We start from the raw sequence: 20,155 nt of genomic DNA, 5'->3' as shown, positions 1-20,155 counted from the left end.
ATACTTGTCAGAGTCAGAGATGACTTACCAAGAGTTTTAGCTATTTATGCTGTAATCACCTCTGACAAACCACCAAATACTAAATACCCAACAGGATCTAAAGAATGTAGATGGAAACCTATAGGTATAAACAATCTAAAAGAAATTAAGCAAGAAATAGTATCTTATGGCTGCACCATTTGCTAGGGAGATGGTAAAGACATGGGCTTCCAGGACTAAGGGTACCCCACACTATTGGCTTCAATTAGTTTCACTGGTCCTGGAAGATGGGCTGCAACTACTGTGGAAAGAAACTAGAAAGAAGAGGCAAAAATTTTTAGAACATCAGGGAAAAACAAAAGAGTTTGAGGTTTTCCAGGATCAAATACTTGGTAAGGGCACTTATGCTGATCCACAGAATCAAGCTCTTTATGATGAACGCAGCTTGTCCCCATGCCACACAGCAGCTTTAAATTCTTGGTTCAGAATTCAAGAACTAGGAAAAAGAATTGAATCATATACAAGTGTTAAACAAGACCAAAGAGAAACATTTAGTGACTTTTTACAAAGATTAACTAAGGCTGTACAAATAGGAGTAACAGACCCAGAATCTAGAGGAGTACTTACTGAATCTCTGGCTTTTGAAAATGCCAACTTTACAATGCAAACAGATACTTGGGCCTTTAAAGGTCAGATCAACACCAATGGATGAGTACATCCATACAATGAATGTTAAGATAATTGACTATAATACTGAGACTTTGGTAGGAGAAGCAATTTCCAAAGGTATGAGGAGGCATCAAAATGCCAAATGTTTTTATTGCGGTAGAATAGGACATCTGAGAAGGGATTGTGGACAAGGCATTCCTAGAAATAATGTCTCCTCTGGGAATGATAAAAATAAAAGGTCTCAACCTTCTGGATTATGTAGAACATGTGGCAAAGGACAAACAAGGACAAAAGACAAACAAGGCAACTGATACCATTGGGAAACTCCTTGGGGGGTCACTCAAAGGCCCCTAGGTCAAATGTGGTCCAGTCATTCCTAGTCACAGTAGAAGACATGTCTCATCAGGAAGATTAAAAAAGTCCTGCTGTAAAAAGCCACATGTTCTGAATGATGGGTTAAATATGGAGAATGAATCAAAAATTCCAAAGGAATATAGAAAGCATATAGCAGACTTCTATAAATTATCAAAGACCAAAGCTAAGAGTACGTATAAAGAACATTGTAATTGAGAGACTACTGGACACAGGTGTGGATGTGACTATCATTGCTCTCTTGGCATCTGAATTGGCCTCTTCAAGAGGCAGATGTTCAATTCCTAGGAATTGGAACCCTAGCTCAAGTAAAACAAAACAAGAAAATGGACTGAATGCATAGGGCTAGAAGGACAGAGAGGAAGACTGAGGCCATATGTGCTAATATTGCAGTGAATTTGTGGGGTCATGACCTGCCGGGGCAAAGAAATACCCAAAGGAATACATTCTTGCAGTCCCAGAAACATGATTTCTGGTAAGGATATTATAAGGTTCTATAAAAAACTGTCACTAGCCATTCAGGCTATATAAAAACACAAAACAACTAGCAAACCTTCAGAGGTACTAATGCTCCTATCTTTAAAATGGTTAACTGAGAAACCAATATGAGTTAAACAATGGCTTTTAACAGAAGAGAAATTGCAGGCTTTAGAACAGCTGGTTCAGGAGCAACTAGATGCTCAACATATTGAAGAATTGACCAGCCCTTGGAATTCTCCTATTTGTTGATAAAAAGAAATCTGGAAAATGGAGAATGGTGACAGATCTAAGAGCTGTCATCAAGGTACTGAAACCCATGGGCCCTCTACAATCTGGAATTCCTTTGTTTTCCCTATTACCTAAAGGATGACATCTTATAGTTATTGTTTTAAGAGGTTGCTTCTTCACTATACCCTTACAAGAAAAGGACAGAGAAAAATTTGTGTTCACAGTGCCTACTTATAATAATTCTCAGCATACTAGGAGATATCAATGGGCACTCCCCATCACAGGAAATGCTCAATAATCCCACCTGTGACAATATTTTGTAAATCAGACATTGTAAATAATATGTAAACAATTTTCTAAATCTATGATTTACCATTACATAGATGACATTTTGCTTTCTGATTCAAATGCAGATACTTTAGAAGGAATGTTTGAAGAAGTAAAGAAAGTTTTGCCTAAATGGAGATTACAAATTGCTCCTAAAAAATACAAAGAAGAGATTCTGTCAATTACCTAGGTTATAAAATTGGCTTACATAAAATTAGAACAAGTCAGGTGGTGGTGGTACATGCCTTTAATCCCAGCACTGAGGAAGCAGAGGCAGACGGATCTCTGTGAGTTTGAGGCCAGCCTGGTCTACAAGAGCTAGTTCCATGACAAGCTTCAAAGCTTCAAAGCTACAGAGAAACCCTGTCTTGAAAAAAAAAATAAATAAATAAATGAATAAATAAATAAATATTAGAACATAAAAAGCTCAAATTAGGAGAGATCAATTGCAAACTAGAATGACTTTCAAAGATGGTTAGAAGACATTTCCAGTATAGGACTGGCTGTTGGGATAACACCTGATCTAATAATTTATTTAAACAAAACCTTAGATGGTGACAAAGACTTAAATAGTCCCAGGGAATTAATAGTTGAAGCTGAGACAGAATTAACTTTGGTTGAAGAGATAAATTACAGAAGGCACATTTGGATCAGGGAGATCCAAATTGTAACTGCATTCTAGTCATATTGCCCACCAAAATTTACCCTACATGAATTTTAATGCAGAGGGAAGATATTATCTTAGAGTGTATTTTTTAGCACATAAACTGAGTAAAAAATTAAAAATTTATGTGAAAAAGGTCTCTGAATTAATCACAAAAGGAAAATCGAGACTTTTTCAACTAGCAGGACTAGACACTGCAGAGATTATAGTAGTTTTACTACTGATGAAATTAAAAAAATTATGAGAATGCAATGAACCCTGGCAAAAAGCTTGTGCTAATTTTTTAGGAGAGATTAATAGTAATTATCCCAAAAGAGATAGAATTAACTTTATAAAGAGAACTACTTGGATCCTTCCCTGCAATTTACAATTGTGTGTGACACAGCAATAACTGGAACCCATGCATTCTATACTGATACAAATAAATCAGGAAAGGCAGGTCACAAATCAGAAGATATAAGTAAGGTGAAACAAAGCCCTTATAATTCTGTCCAAAAGGCAGAATTATATGCTATTCTCATGGTACTAAGGGATTTTGAAGAACCTCTTAATATAGTTACTGATTTGCAATATGCAGAAAGAGTTGCTCTGTATATTGAAACCACTGAATTTATACCAGATGACACAGAATTGACTTCATTACTCATTCAGGTTAAAGATATATTTATGAATAGGCCTTGTCCAATATACATAACACACATCTGATCCCATACAGGTCTGCCAGGTCCTCTAGCACAGGGAAATGCAGAAATTGATCAATTATTGATTGGAAGTGTGTTGAAGGCCTCACAATTTCATAGAAAAAGTCATGTCAATAGCAAAGGTTTAAAGAAAGAGTTTTCTATTACATGATAACAAGTTAAGGAGATTATAAAGAGATTGTCTACTTGCTCTTTCTATAACCAAACATTGCTGCTTGCAGGGAGTAACTCAAAAGGTACTCAAAGGAATGAAATCTGGCAGATGGATGTGTTTCTCTTTACAGAGTTTGGAAAATTAAAATATGTACACCACACCATTGACACTTATTCAGTTTTCAATGGACAACTGCTTTGAACTCAGAAAAGGCTGATTTAATAGTCATGCATTTATTAGAAATTGTGGCCATCATGGGTATACCTGTATAAATAAAGACAGATAATTGTCCTGCATATGTCTCTAAGAAAATGAAACAGTTTTTTGCTTATTATAATATAATGCATTTTACAGGTATACCAAACAATCCTAAAGGTCAGGCAGTTATAGAAAGGTCAAATCAAACTACAAAGGATATGATGAACAAACAGAAAGGGATGGAAAATAACCCCAGAAATAGATTGCATAATGTTTTATTAACCTTGAATTTTTTAAAACGCTAATGAGAAAGGAACAATGGTAGCAGAGACACATTGAATAATAGTAAAACACTTCTGAATTAAATAAGCCAGTATATTTCAATGATGTGTTGACCTTAGTATGGAAACCAGGAGATGCACTACATTGGAGAAGGGGGTTCACTCTTGTTTCCACAGGAGAAGAAAAGCTAAGGATACCATCAAAACTAATAAAGATTTGGTTTGAAAAAGAGAAACATCTTGAGACAGAAATGACAGCTCATCCAGAGAGGTGACAACCATACAGGTGGTAAGAAAATCTCATAGGGGTTGGGGCAGGGGTCTGTTATTGTCTTTGCAGGAAAATGTTCATCTTCAAAACATTGGGAGATGTTGGACATCTAAATGCCCAAAGAAGAAAAGATAACTATCCAGAAAAGATTACCAAGTGGAGAGAAATCTGACTTATGAGGACAGGTCATCTGCAGAGTAAAATTTCATTATCTGAACATGAATATATCTTTACCTAAAAATTAAAGCTGACTTTGGAGTTGGACAATGGCTCTGTCCTTTTTTAAATTCAAGCATATTGTTTAAAGAAAAATTTAGTTTCTGTTTCATGCCATGAGCCATCTGGTATGGGACAGAAAATGGAAAGAATTTAGGAAAAATTTTACTTCTCTCCATACCATTTTTGTCTCTATCATAGCTTTGTTGAATATATGTCTATATGAATAATGTTTATGTTTTCCACAATGAACAATAAATTTTCCTGCAGTAATCTTTGATGTTTCCAGGAAGAAAATGGGGCCTCACAACAATAATTCCAGCTGGTTCATATGATGTCATGATGCTTATAGGGCTACTTTAAGATCTGTTTTGGGTACCAGCTGCTTAAGATGTTTCCTACTTGGTTAGCTGAAATGGTGCACCTTCTTACAATGTTCTGGCCAGAACTTCAAGTATAAACTTCAGAATAAAAACCCTATTGACATTTCAGAGACAATGTACAATTATACCAGACAGTAAATCTTGAAACTTAACCATTGTTTTAGTTTTATAGGGTCCCATAGTAAGAACATCACCCCCATGACAGCTGGAAGTAATTCTAGAAGAAGACATTCCCTCTACCAACAAAGTTTGTCCTCAGGGTTAGGAACATCAATTAGGGGTGATTATAACTGGTACAGGATTGGGGGTTAGGGTAGAAATTGTGTAGGCTCAGGGATCTTCTTTGAAAAAAAAAAGAGAAATTGGATGGGATAATAGAGAGACTAGTATTGTAACACGAGGAGGGCCAGGCCTGCCCAGATCACCGAAGCAGCAGGATGTGATCTGCCTCACTGAAAAAGGTACTGAGCCACATGGCTAACATAGACCAGAAAAATGGGTTAATCAAGATGTGAGAGTTAGCCAGTGAGAGGCTGGAGCTAATGGGCCAATCAGCTTATAATTTATGGAGACCTATGTATGATTTTCTTTGGGGCTAAACAGTTGTGGAGTACTAGGCGAGACAGAAATCCAAATAAGCAGGCCTGGCCCTTCATGTTACAAGTATGAGCTTACTCATACTAATAATAATAGAGTGAATACTCATGAGCTATTATTTATAGACAATTTACATTGATGTAGATTCTTGCATATTGATACAAATTCAAGTTATATTTGTTATATTGAATATGCTCCTATTTCTGTTTATAACACTTGTATAACTATGCAAAGTTATTTTGTCATATTATATGCATATATGCTTCTACCTCTGCTTAAGACATTTTGTATATTGATACAATTTTAGAATATATTTATCATATTGCATTATGCATTTCTAACTCTGATCAAGATACTTATACATTGTTTACATTTTGAGGTCATTCATTGTCCTCATTTGCTGCCCAGTTGTTTAAAGATTGTTTATGTTTTGAAATGGGCCTTACTCTTTAAGCTATATAAGTATTAAGAATTATAGGTCAATAGTCATACATGTTTGTCACAGTTAGAGTTAGACTAATCAGGTTCTTTAGATACATAGAGATTGTATTCTACATAGACAGGTAATCTTCAGCCACTTCAAATAACTATGGAATATGGCATTTAAATAACTTAGCGTTGAAGGCTGGAGAGATGGCTCAGTAGTTAAGAGCACTGGCTGTTCTTCCAGAGGTCCTGAGTTCAATTCTCAGCAACTACATGGTGGCTCACAACCATCTGTAATGGGGTATGATGCCCTCTTCTGGTGTGCATGAAGACAGAGCATTCATGTACATAAAATGCATAAGCAAATAAATCTGAAAAATTAACTTAGGCTTTTGTTGATATGAGACATGATTGCTCCTGGCAGCACCAATTTATTTTCAAGAGAATATTGGACACCCAAGACACTCCACTTGGAGCTTGTTTTCTTCTTGGCAAAATTGGTCTTTGGGCAAAGAACTGCCCATGCCTTGCCTGCTGACAAAATAAATGCACAATATCTGGACAGGACAAGTAAGATACAAGAAAAAAGACTGTGAAAACTTGCCAAGACTGGGTAAGATGGTTTTGAAAATTTTTCTGCCTCTGGAAATGGTCTGTCAGTTACTCTAGACCTTAGCCAAAGCCAATTCTTCCAACGATGCAAATGAGACTTTGGGTGATTGCTCAGGTAGCCATTTGTCTCTGTCATTTATTGCCCATTTTGAAAGTTGCTTGAATATGTTTCCTGTTTACTCAAGTAATATTATTTTCCTTCTCAGGTCTTTGATGGGGTTGAAGACTAGATAGTTGTAGTTACTTTCCTTTCATGACTTAGCCAAGCCATTGCTAATACAAGCCTTAGACTTCTTAGTATAGGATAACTATTAAAACATTTAGCATATGTTTCTTGCCTGATATGGTTTGTGCTAGTTTTAGTTCTAATTTTTTTAAACTTTATTTCATGCACATTGGTATAACAATGTCAGATTCTCTGGAACTGGAGTTACAGACAGCTGCAAGCTACCATGTGGGTACTGGGAATTGAACCTAGGTCCTCTGGAGGAGCAGTCATTGTTCTTAACCACTGAGCCATCTCACCAGCCCATTAGTTCTAATTTTTATACTGATGTTTGTTTTTATTTATATAGTTTTGTATTAGGTTTAGAACTCTCCTTTTTAGACAAAAGGGAGAGGTGCTGTGGAAACTCCTTCAGCCAATAGCCTTTAAGATACCAGCCCACTTGGTGTGGTCTCTTGTACTATAAATGTAGACATAGAGCTTGTGTGGCCTCTCTCTCTTGGCTGTTGGATTCGGTTCCTGTCCCCACTTGTGCAGAGGACCATGATCTCTGGGTCTACCCCTAAATAAAGAACCCTGCATTATACTCAATTCTGAGTTAGAGTGGGACTACTTTATATAATTCATCTACAAAGATGCTTGCATCAGATTGGCCTGTGGGCGAGTCTGTGGGGAATTTTCATGATTAATGATTCATGTGGGTGGTGCCACCTCTGGGCAGGTGATCCTGAGTTGTATAAGAAGTAAGCAATGGGAAGCGAGCCAGAAAACAGCTTTTTCCTACAGTCTCTGCTTCAGTTCCTGCCTCAGGTGCCTGCCCTGACTTTCCTAGATGATGAACTACAATCTGTACGATTATAAAGACCCAGGATGGAAGGATGGCTCAGTCTTTAAAGGCTCAGCTCACAACCAAAAAATATAAGATTAAATAGACCCTCTCCTCCCCAAGTTGCTCTTGGTGATGGTGTTTATCACAGCTGAAGAAATAAGTTATAGAGCTGGAGGGTATTTTGCAATAAGAAGAAATGGAACCTGACGCATGCTCCAGCATGGGTGAAATCAAATAATATGCTAAGCTAAAAAACAAAAGCCAGACCTAAAAGTCCATGGATTATGTGATTCTGTTTATAGGAAATGTCTATAACAGTAAGCCCATAGGCAGAAGGCGATTGGTTGCTCATAACCTGGGAGCTTTGGAGAGATGATGTATGACTGACAACAGAATGAGGTTCCACCATGAAATGATGCCAGGGTTGTAAAATTGTGTTGATAGTTGATATATTGGTTTCATAAAGCTGATACAGTTAAGCACCTATATGCTTGTCTATGGTTCTGGAGGTTTTGAAATTAGCAATGGCTCCAATGGGGCTGTTTTGGCTTCTTCCTGTAGGTTCTGGGTTCCCGGTGTCTTTTAACTTGATTCTCCATCTTCAAGGCCAGCAGCGAAGTGTCTTCACCTGTCTGTGACCCAGACACTGAGTCAACATACCTGCACTTTCAATTTGAGGAGCCTCGCGCGGGACCCACCCCTCAAAAATGTAGGAAAATCTCTGGATGATCAGCAACTTTCCCCAAATGCGTCAGCCGGAAGAGCAGAGGGCCATCCTCCTTCTCTTCACCTGTTCCTGTGGCTGTGGAGTGGGAACCCCGAAATGAGCTGTGTCTGGGGGCTCCCTGTCATTGGGCCCTTTGCGGAAGCACACCTGGAAAGACGGACCATGGGGCCTTTGAAAATCCAGACCGTCATTTTTTGATACGTGGCACAAGCAATCTCGCTCTCCCCACACTCTTAACTTCTGAGCGGTGGCAAGGAGATGGTAACAGAACTTACTTTCCGAAGTTAATTGAGATAATTCAAGTGAAGCTTGTAGCACACAGAAAACACTGGTTTTATAATGGTTTATTTTGCGCCCGATGATGGTTATGTTTCTTCTTCTGAGGAATGGGGCAATGACTCCTGCTTGTAGTCTCGCGGGGTTATTTTTGAGGCTCTAACAAGCTAATAGCCTAGAATGTGTTCTGAGCGGGAACAAAAGCTGGGCAAGTGCAAAAGGTGATTGTGATTCTTTGCAAGGGATGTTTAGCTCCCTGCAGACTCCAAATTATGCAGGCTCAGAGGAGCCCAGCTTTGCTACAGAGGATCAGCTCTCCCCTGCGGGCAGTCTCCTTGAGGTACCCCTCCCGTCTCGGGACACACTGGGCAGCTCTTGGTGGATAACTCAGTGCCCAGCTGCCTCCAGACCAGACAACTCTGAAAACCAAGCCCAAGAGGGCAAGTTGAGTTAGTGAGAGGCCAGCAGCTCCAGAGCGTGTACTTCCGGTCCCTGGGGGGTGGGGGTGGGGATAGTCTGGCACGGATTGCTAACTCTCCTTTTGCTTAAAATGACTGTGGTACTTAGTAATCTTTTCCACTAAATATCCCTGTGAAGCTTTTCAGTGGCAAGAGAGGTGACCAAAGCTTGAGGGGGCGACTGTACAATGAACTGGGGTGTTTACCCAATTTCCGTGGAGAGTCAGTCAATGTATATAAAAGTAAGGGGAGGTTAAAGTTAGTTTAGGTCAAGCATTTCCCGGAAAAGGCAACCCAGTGTAGAAGAAGCCCTGAGTTTTTGGAGCTAGTTGCAGTTGGATTTAGCTAGTTGCCTCTGCCCTCACTTACACATGCTTCCTGGCCGAGGAGGAGAAACATGTTCAATCTAAAAAGACAACAGAAACAAACCATCCTGAAGTTCCTTCCTCCTAAGAAGCCCTGATAGCTACAGTAGATGAGCTGTTTCTGGGGGTAGGGGGAGCCTCCTGCATCCTAGCCCTTTGCATAACTACAAGCTCAAGGACCCCTTGGTATCCTCCTGCAGCCAGCATCGTAGACTCTGTCCTCAAATGTAATAGCCTCTCCTGCACCAGGCTCTTCTGATGCACAGTCTTGTTTATTTCTCACAGCCTGCTTCAAGGCAGTGATTCTCATCCTCCTGTTATGGATGAGGAAACTCCTCTATTTCAGCTGGATATGTTGTTGATAGTCCCAGGATCGTCTCATTGGTTAACTCACTCAGTATATATATTCCTGTGCAAGGCATCAAGGCACACATGAATAAAGCTGCCCTGGCTCCTGGTGGTAGGCATTAATCAAAACCCTACAAAACTATGCAAGAGACTAATGTTAGACAGAAGTTCTGGGTGTCTAAAGAAAGAGACCACTCGGACAGAAGTGTCTGGACAAAGCAAACTTTTACTCTTGACCAAGAGGCTGTGCTTGGAAGGTCCGGCACACAGAGGTAGGAAGTGCACTTGGTTTTTATTCTAACTCAGGAGGTGACCATGCTGTTTCCCATTTGGCTGGGGTTTGACCTCACAGTCTTATTTGATTGGCTGGTCTTAAAGGAACTGGCACATAGGAAATGGAGGAAGGAGAAAGCGGTCACTGTGCCAGACTATCTAATTCTTCAATGCAGCAGGGGACCTTAACGTAAACTAAGGTTTTACTTGGATGGTGTGTGTGTGTGTGTGTGTGTGTGTGTGTGTGTGTGTGTGTTTAGTTACATAAAAGTGTTAAGAGGTAGGGGAGATAAAAAAGATTTGAATTCCTTGCCCTAAACACAAGTTTTATAGTATTTGATAGAAAAGACTCATATTTGATATTTCTTGCACTAAGGAGAGGTAGATTATGATGGAATTAGGAGGACTTGGTGAGGCAGAATTTTTGAGACATGAACAGGAAGTATCTGGGCCAGGGATTGGATTGGGGCAGTAGCTGAAACTCAAGGACATCACAGAAAGAAAGACTGGCCTGGTCATTAGCAATGGGGCTACTCCCCTCTAGGCTTCTGAGTGTGACACTTATAAAGATTTCACATGTAAGTGGGTTCATATAGCATACGCCATCATCTACCTTATTACACAAAGCAGTGTCTGCAGTTTCAAGCACTGCTGCTGCAAGGGCAGGGTTTTCCAAAGCTGGCTAGTGTCTCGCTGTGTTTAAGTAGCACACTTTCTGTTCTGAGCAACTGTGCACGTTGCTTCAGTGATCACGGACTGCAGGTCTTTCTTTGAGACACATCAGATGCACCCCCGAGGTACGATTGCTGGGTCAGATGTTCTATTTTTAAAATCTTTGGGGATCCTCCACATTGTTTTCCATAATTGGTACAAAGACTGTGCTGGCTAGTTTTATGTCAACTTGACACAAGCTAGAGTCTTCTGAGAGAAGGGAGTGTCAGTTGAGAAAATGCCTCTGTAAGGCAGGGCTGCAGGCAAACCTGTGGGGCATTTTCTTAACTAGTCATTGATGGGGGAAGGTCCAGCTCACTGGGGGATGGGGTCACCTCTGGGCTGATGGTCCTGGGTTCTATAAGAAAGCAGGCAGAGCAAGGTAGGGGAACCAAGCCAGGAAGCAGCATTCCTCCATGGCCTCTGCATTAGCTCTTGCTTCCACATTCCAGCCCTGTTTGAGTTCCTGTCCTGACTTCAGTAGTGATGGACTAGTTTGTGGAAGTATAAACCAAATAAACCCTTTCCTCTCCAACTTGCTTTTCGTTACGTGTTTCTTCACAGCAATAGTAACCCCACCCAGCACTGCACAGTGCTTCCCTTTTCCCCATTCTCTTGCCACACTTACTTATTTTTTCAAAGGTTTATTCTAAACTTTTATTTATCTGTATGTATACGTGTGTATCTGTGTGAATATATGCCCCATGTCTATGGGTGTTCACGAAGGCCAGAAGAAGGCTCTGGATCCCCTGGAGCTGGAGTTATAGGCATTTGTGAATCTGAGCTAGGTGCTGGAACTGAACTCTGGTCCTCTGGAAGAGCAAGAGCTCTTCTCACCCCTGAGCACTTCTCCAGCCCTTTGTCAGGCTTGCACTTACCCAGCGGGTGGTGATGCTTAGTGCCCTGGCATGAACCTATTGCCTTTTATGTTTTCTCTGAAGAAAATTGTCTATTTGCATCCATTTTAGAATTGGATTATTTGATGTTTATTTTTCTGTAGCTGTAGGAGTCCCTGACACCAACTCCTTATCAGCTATGAGTCTTGCACATTTTAATCCAACCTATTCATTTTCCCAGCTATTTCCATTGCTGTATAAAGCCTTTTAGCTTATAATAGTTTTGTTTGGTTTTGATCTTCTTACCTAACCTTTGGTCATCATCAAGGCTAGTTCAGGTACTTCCTTTGCTTTCTTCCAAGAGTTTTCACGCTTCAGGTCTTGCACGTAAATCTGCAATCCATTCTTTATTAGTTGTTGGTATCAGAAAATGTGAGATCAAGGTCCAATTTCATACCTCTGCATGTTGATATCCAGTTTTTCAATTCTTTGAGGACCGTTCTCCTCTTGTGTGTTCCTGGTACCTGTATTAAGTCAGGGTTTTCTACAGAAACATAACTGATAGAATAAATATCAGCCCCCGAGGCGGGACACCTGTCTCATCTCAACTCAGCCCTGAAGGCCTGGTCGATTCCCAGAGACCCGCTGGCTTTCAGTCCAAGTGAGAAGGTGGACGGAGTTGCTTCTAATGTTGGTAAAGGGATGCCACAGCGGCAGGGTAGGTGGGTCTGCCAGCATGGTGAGGGCAAGCAGGCAAAACCCAGCTTTCTTTGTCCTTGTCTTTTTGTCCCTGCTGCCACCAGAAGGTGCCACCCACGTTCAGGGCAGGTCTCCGTGCTTCAGATAATCTGATCAAGAGAGTGCCTCACAGGGGTGCCTGGTAGCTTGTGTTTTCCTTGATTCTGGATGCAGTCAGATGTACAACCAAGCTTAACTGTCACAATACGGTTATAAAGTTTAACGACCTGTGGGTTCCTTTATAGTTCCCTGTGCTGTTCAATTGTGCCATCTATCTATGTTTGCCGGTTCCGGGCTTTTGTGCCCTTTATTTTTCTTATCTTTGCAGGCTTTTGTTTTGTTTTTTTAAAAACGGATTCTCCTGGCTGCATTCTCTTGCCTCCACCCCTGAGTGCTGAGATTACTAGCATGCATCATCACGACCTGCTTTAAGCCTGGTTTGATTGCTATGGCTTTGCGATATTGTTTGAAATAAGAATGTGTGATGTCTTAGCTTTCTTTCCACTCTAGATTGTGTTGGCTATTCAGAGTCCTTTCTGGCTTCCTGTGAATTTTAGGAACGTTTTTCCTGTTCTTGTGATAAGGATCACTTTGAATTTGTTTGTTGTCTTTAGTAATATGGGCATTTTAACAATACGAATTCAGATCTTTCTCTTTCTTGATTAAATTTATTCCTAACTATTTCATTCTTTTTGGGTGTGGTTGGGACTGTCTTCTTAATTTCTTTTTAGATGGTTGTTGGTGTGCAGAAATGCAGCTGAGTCTTCCTTGAGTTCATGTATTAATGTCAGCAGCTTGAGTGGGGTGTGTTCTCCGTGGAAGACCATGCCATTGAGATGTTTCTACTCCTTTGCAGACGGGGACGTCTTGTCGCACTTGCCTGACATTTCTGGCTGGAACTCCCACTCCTGTGCTGAGTGGAAGTGAAGAGTGCCTCCTGGTTCTTCTTGACCCGAGAGATGCCTGCAGCTGTTCACCATCGAGTCAGACTTAGCTGTGGAGTGTCACGTGTGGCCTTTCTTATGTCGGTTTACATTCTTCCTACACCTTTTCTGTTCGGAAATGTTTGTCCCTTTGTTTGGAGACAATGACTTTGACATAAAGCCCAAGATGTACTCAAACTCCTGATTTTCTTCTCCACCAATAGAATTAGAGACACATAGCACCATACCCGGATGAAAATAATTTAAATTTTTCATTTATTATTTTAAGGGATTATTTACTTATTTTGTATGTGCATTTGTGTATGTGTGTAACACACACACATGAGCTAAAGTGCCCTCAGAGGCCAGAAGAAGGCATTGAGTACCCTGGACCTGGGGAGTTACAGGTGGTTGTAAACCCTCTGATGTAGGTAATGGGAACAAACTCCAGTTCCCTTGTGGAAACAAAAGCAAAACTCCTCCCCAACATAACACATGTCCCGGTTTCCATTCTGATATCAGTACATCTTTAAAGTATATTGGCTGATTTAATTCTACAGTTTTTTTCTATTATCTGATGTCTCTCCGCAGCTGTTCCTTTCTCACTAGCATTTTAAAAATTCAAAGTTAATAAAGCATTATGCAATCTGTTTCTGGGGGTCTTTATCATTCCTTTCTGTTTATTTAACATATACTTTAGAGTTTGAGTTGATCTTTCTATAAGTGCCTGCTCTGCAGGATTGTGTGCCATACAGGCCAGAGAGACCTTTAATTCCAGGACTCAGGAGACAGAGGCAGACGGATCTCTGGGAGTTCAAGGCTACCCTGGGCTACCACAAGATTAATCCAGAAATAGATCCAGGTGGTCGTGGTTCACATCTTTATCCTAGCGTTTGGGAGTCACATACCTTTAATCCCAGCACTAGGAAAGTGGAGACAGGAGTGATATGGCTGGGAGGAGAGAGGAATATAAAGGCGAAGAGATAGGAACTCACTGGAGTGTTGAGTCTGAGGATTCGTGGAAACAGGATCTAGCCCTTTCGGTCTGAAGATTTGGTAGAAGTAAAAGGTCTCTCTAGTGGTTGGCTGCTTTGCGTTTCTGATCTTACCTTGAACCCCAGTATCTGTCTCTGGGTTTTTATTATTAATGCTACATCCCCTTAAGAGCAGCAAGCAACATTTCTTAAAGAATATTTTTAATTCTGAAAGAATATGAAATTTTGTTCACTATTTTTGGTTATATAAAAGCGATCCTATGATATTTGTTCTTCATTGTGTTGTGAAATATTCCATTTGTACTGGTTTTCATATATTGAGCAATTCTTACATCCCTTTCATAAAACACACTTTATTATTGGTAGACCCAAAGGTCCACAGACTCTTGTAGTGAAGTCTGATTTGTAGTACATCAGCACCCAGGGGTAATCCGACCATGAAGGCTTTGACCTCATCATACCGATCAACCCGCGGATGTTCTATGGCCTGCTGGGAGTTGATACAAATGGGAGGTGGGCTTTGGCTGAAGGTTCTAGTCCTCAGGGACACACCCTTGCCCTGTCCCCTTTGTTCTGTCTACCACATGCTTTTTCTCATGACATGTTGACTCCCAGAGTTCTAGAAGCAATGAGCCAAGTGATCATGGACCAAAGCCTTTGAAATCGAGAACCAAAGTGAAGCGTTCTTTCTCTTAGGCATTTTGTCACGGGAGTGGAAGGCCAACTAACCAATTCTAGTATAGGCTTCATCTAAGGTGATGTTGAATTAGATACATTAGTATTTTGTCTTGCATATATGTGCATGTATGGTATGTGTGTGTGTGTGTTTTCACATGTGTGTGGGCCTAAAGTTAACACCAGATATTTTCCTTTATTACTTTCCATTTTATTTGACTGAAGCAAGGCTTTGCTCTGCACCCAGATCCAAGGATTCTGGCTAGGCTAGCTAGTGAGTTGGTTCTGGGATCCCCCTGTGCTGGGTTTATAGGCAGTCTCATACCTGCCTGGCTTTTATGTGGGTTCTGGGAATCCAAACTCTGATCCTCCCACTTGAACAGCAAACACTTTATCCACTGAGCCATCTCCTGGGCCTGGCATACTACCGTTTTTTGACTGAATATTTTTCTATCTGTTTGTCAGGCATATTGGGCCACAGTTTCCTTCTTCACCGCCCCCCCATTCCTGCCTCCTTCTCTCTTTTCTCCTTTATTTCCTTGTATTCATAAGGATAATGCTGGCCTGTTCCCTCCTCTTGGAAGTTTCGGAAGAGTCTTACTTTGTTCATGCACCCTTTATCCAGCCGTATTTTCTTGTCGACATTAGGATGGTTATTTTGAATTCTTTCTGAGTGAGCTCCCAAGTTCCTCCTTCCGTGGGGTTGGATATTGGTTGCTTCTGTGGTGCTGTCTCTGCCACATTTTTCATGATCTGTGTAGCCTCGCGCTGGTGTTAGGGCGTCTGAGGAAGAAATACCTCTCTGGCCTTTCAGTCTGGCTTCAGGAGGTAAAAGCCTTTCTCGGTCAGGCCCTTAGTTTAACAGCACTGCCTCTGGGATGGTGGCTCTTGTGGCTGAGCCTGGCAGAGCAGGCACATGGGTATGACTCGGTCTGCAATTGAAGACTTTTATCACAGTCTTCTGCAGGTGCAGATCCTGTCTGGTCCCTCCCACACTCTGAGCTAAAATAAACCGTACATTAGTTATTGTCTGTATTTCCTAATGGTAACATGGTGCTGGCTGGTGTAATGTTTGGATGAGGGGCTCTGTATTTCATTTTACTTTGGCTTGTACAAAATACATAGCCAACCCGGTGCCTGAGGCAGGAGCCAGCATCCTTAGTCCCTCCTGAAACCAGTCTGTTTCCAACCAGCTCCTCTAGAGCAAGTGGCTGAAGGCCCAGGAACAGGAGGAGTCACTGCCCAGGGCTTGCAAAGTATAGACAGGCTTGGAATCCAGCCATAGAAACAGCCTAGGAACCAAAAAAAGCCAGAGCCAATTCAGTCGCCTTCTGGATCCCGCTTTTATTACCTGAGAAACAGAGGGATTATAATATATGATTTCTGTAGTCCTTTCTGGCCCTAGACCTTAACATCTTTATGATTCTCTCATTGTCTTATTCCAGTTCCCATGGCTTCTACAGTGTCGGGTTGGGTCAGGGCAGGCCAGACTGGGCCGGCCTGGGCACTGAGAACTGCTGGGATGTGGAGATGCTGGATTGGAGCAGCTTAGACAAGCCTTTGCTTATCTTTCCTCTTACAAAACCCATGAAGGGAAAATAGACTCCCCCTGCCCCCAAACCAGTCTGTCCAAAGCTTGACCACCCAGACCCCCTTGGGACTATTCCTGCTGGCCTAGAAGCTATCTGATCCTCGCTTTCCAGAGTTTGCCTCAAGGGACGATTTAGTGAACAAAATAAATAAATAAAACAACATATTTAAAACATTGCCATGGTTGTGTGTGATGTGGTATGTGAACATGTGCACACGTGCCTGTGGTACAAGTGTGAATGGGGACCGGGATTACCATCAGGTGTCTTTTTTCAATCTCTCTCCACCTTTGGCTTTTGAGACAGAGTCTCTCACTGAAGCCAAAGCTCATTGTTCAGGCTAGGCTGGTGACCAATGAGCTTCAAGGGTGCCTATCCTGGGCTTGTGGCACTGAGGTCACACCTAGCCCTCAGTCCTCAAACACTCGTTACCAGCTCATCTTCACCCCATAAGCACTGCACTCTGGGGGGACCTGCTGTGCAGTCTCGGAGCCTGAAAGACATGGCTATCATTATCATGTCGGTGAACTGAGACATGGTGAGGCTGTGTCACTCAAGATAATCCATTAGTGTGTGACAGCATTGGGACTTTGATCCTGCATGAACCTACAAGGGAACTGTGATTCCAAGAAAGCCTGGTTCTCAGAAAAAGGCCCCAGTGCTAGGCGGGCTCAGAGGTTTGGTTTGATACCATTTAGCCCGGCAGTCAGGCAAGTTACGAACTCCAGTTTCTCTTGCTGTGAAGTGGGTGAGAGTTGATAGTTAAGGTTGCTAACCATGGTTTATCTGGTAGGAGCTGGAATTCATAGGTAGAGAACAGTTGAGTTGGGGACACCTGCCTATCAAGCCGGGCCCCACACAGGATGAGAAGGGAAATGGTAAGAGGGGCTGATATTTCAGAGGACTACACAGTAGAATTAAGAGTCTACTGACAGGGTTGTGGTCATGTGATGTACTGGATGCAGCCTGGTCAGCGGGGTCTCAATCAGCAAGTCCAGGCTGAACTGATGTCCGAGTCTTCAACTATAGTAGGAGCAGTAGCGGGCTGCGTCCCGCCACTTGGCTAGCTTTATACCCGAAATAATTACACGGAAACTGTATTCTTTTAGACACTGCTTGGCCCTTTAGTTTTAACCTCTTATTGGCTAGCTCTTACATATTGATCTAACCCATTTCTAATATTCTGTGTAGCACCACAAGCTGGCTTACCAGGAAAGATCTTAACCTGCGTCTGTCTGGAGTGGGAGAATCATGGCGACTGCTTGACTTGGCTTCCTTCTCCCCGCATTCTGTCTGTCTACTCCACCTACCTAATTTTCTGTCCTATCGTGGCCAAGGCAGTCTCTTTATTTAACCAATGAAATTAATACAAAACAGAAGACTCTCCCCCATCATTCAACAAATATGCAAAGATACCAGGTGTTTGTGGAGGGCCTAACATTCTAGACTCCTGGTGTCCCTGTCTTCTGGTCACATGGTGTGGTGAACTTGGTGATCTGGAGTCTTAGGCCAGCTCTCCTTCTTGGGGCTTGTCAGGGAAGAATTTATGAACTTTTGGTGGCCCAGACACTTGGTCACAGAGGGCCATTCTGCCTTAGTTTGGTGCAGATTTCTCACAAAGACATGTCCCTAGAGCTGGACACCTTGTTGTGAACTGGGGGCAGGAAAACAGCTGCTTCCTTGGTAGCCATGGAGGAAGTGTCCAGCTCTCAAAGCTGTGTCATCCCTTGGCTGGAAGCCACCCGCTGGCTGCCTATCTGGTCCCTGTGAATGGAGTTGCTATTTGTAAATGCCCAAGTCTAAACAGGGTGAGAACCAGGCTTTCCCACCACCCTGAGGGGACAGCACTTCTCACAACTAGGGCAGAACAAGAGCTGGTAGCTGGAGACACCCTGGGCATTAACATTTAGGGAATAAACTCTTATTTCACTTCATATAATGATCACCTGTAAGAAAATATCGCATACGTTCTCACACATGTAGAGTCTAGATGTAAATGTGTATGTGTGTGTGTGTGTGTGTGTATCACATGGAAGTGGAAAGGGGACTAAGAGAGAGGAAGAAGAGGTCTAACGGAAGGGAGGAGGGAGGACCGGGAGTGAATAATGAAATAAGGGGTGGGGGCCCAGAAAGAAAGGGAGAAGAACTAAGGGAAAGAGGGAGCTGGGAATGGGCACTCTGAATGTGGGTGACACCACCCCAAGGGTTGGGGTCCTGAATCCAGTAAGAAAGAAAAGAGAAGAAAGTGGGGTACGTGTTAGAGCTCATGTCTCTGCTTCCTGACCGTGATGTCAGCATGACCAGCTACCTCATGCTCTTGCTGCCTGGTTTCCCACCACACTGCCCTGTGTGTCTTTTTAGAGTAGGAACGGTAAGCTGCCCTCTTCCCTTAAGTTTCTTTTGTCTGATAGTTTATTATAACAATGAGAAAAGTAATGGGAACATACATATATACACATATAAAAACATCACAATAAAGTTTATTTTTGGTGTGCTAACCAAAAGAATAATATAAGGAAAAATAAATTCCTTCCCATTCTAAAAGTAATCTATATCTCCAGGAAACAATAGAAAAGTGCAGATAATACAAATATTTAATCTAAAGATAATTGAGTTAATTTGTTTATAAAATCCCCTTTAGACCGTTCTCTATGGGTAGTCATAAAACTGCCTGCATTTATAGCTCATTCTATAGTTGCTTCTTCCTCTCCCTCCTTTTATTCTTCTTCTTCACCCCCTTGCCCCACAGACAGACAGACGGACTCTCTCTCTCTCTCTCTCTCTCTCTCTCTCTCTCAGCTCCCAGGATTTTCTTTCTGTGTGGTCTACATAGCAGACACTTTCTGTTCTTTCCCACTATTACTGACAAACCTCAGTCCTTCATAGCTTTCCATTTTTGCCTGGTTATTTTCAATTCCATCATTAGAAGGATTCACGGCTGTCAGAAATACCTCAGGTGACGCAGCCGTTCGGTGCAAATCGCTGGTGGTCCTCTAGTTCATTCCCATCAGCAAGTGCCACATTTCCCCAGCTCCTTTCCTCTGTCATGTTCACCAGCTTGGTGGGTGAAAAATGTTATTTCAGTTATTTAAAATTTCCTCTCAGCGGCGGGCTTCTGCCTTTGCCCACTGTCCAGACTCCCTCTGCCGCTATGTGACCTGGGCTGTGCTTGGCACTGCCGAGGTTTTGTTTGCTGCTTCCAAGGCGTGTGTGTGCGTGTGTATGTGCTGACTGATCCAAGAGAATTATAGAACATTAATACCATTTAAAGGAATATATATCATATTGTCATTTAAAGGAGGAGAAACTGAGGCCAGAGAGATATGAGGGCACTTTCCCATAGCTACACAGGGAAGCACATTCAGGATGGAATTACAGTTCTGAAAGTAGGGATTCTGGGCTTTTTGATCGTTTTGATTTTTGAGGCACTGGGGACTCAACCCAGGACCTTGTACATGCCCAGGCAAGCTTGGTATCACTGAGCTACATCCCCATGTTTCTTACCTAGCTTCAATAAGGTTGGTCAAGTTCAGCTCCAATGAGTATATAGTCTCCAGGCAATTCTACTGAGTGCACAATAGGTGTTTTGAACACATTTGTGAAATGAATGTTTGTGTATAACAGATCA

Source organism: Alexandromys fortis, unplaced genomic scaffold (genome assembly GCF_014885135.2).
Source record: "Alexandromys fortis isolate MF-2015 unplaced genomic scaffold, M_Fortis_MF-2015_v1.1 scaffold_59, whole genome shotgun sequence".
In the NCBI taxonomy this organism is placed as follows: Eukaryota; Metazoa; Chordata; class Mammalia; order Rodentia; family Cricetidae; genus Alexandromys; species Alexandromys fortis.
The sequence above is the reverse complement of the archived record's forward strand: the minus strand, read 5'-3'. Positions refer to the sequence as shown.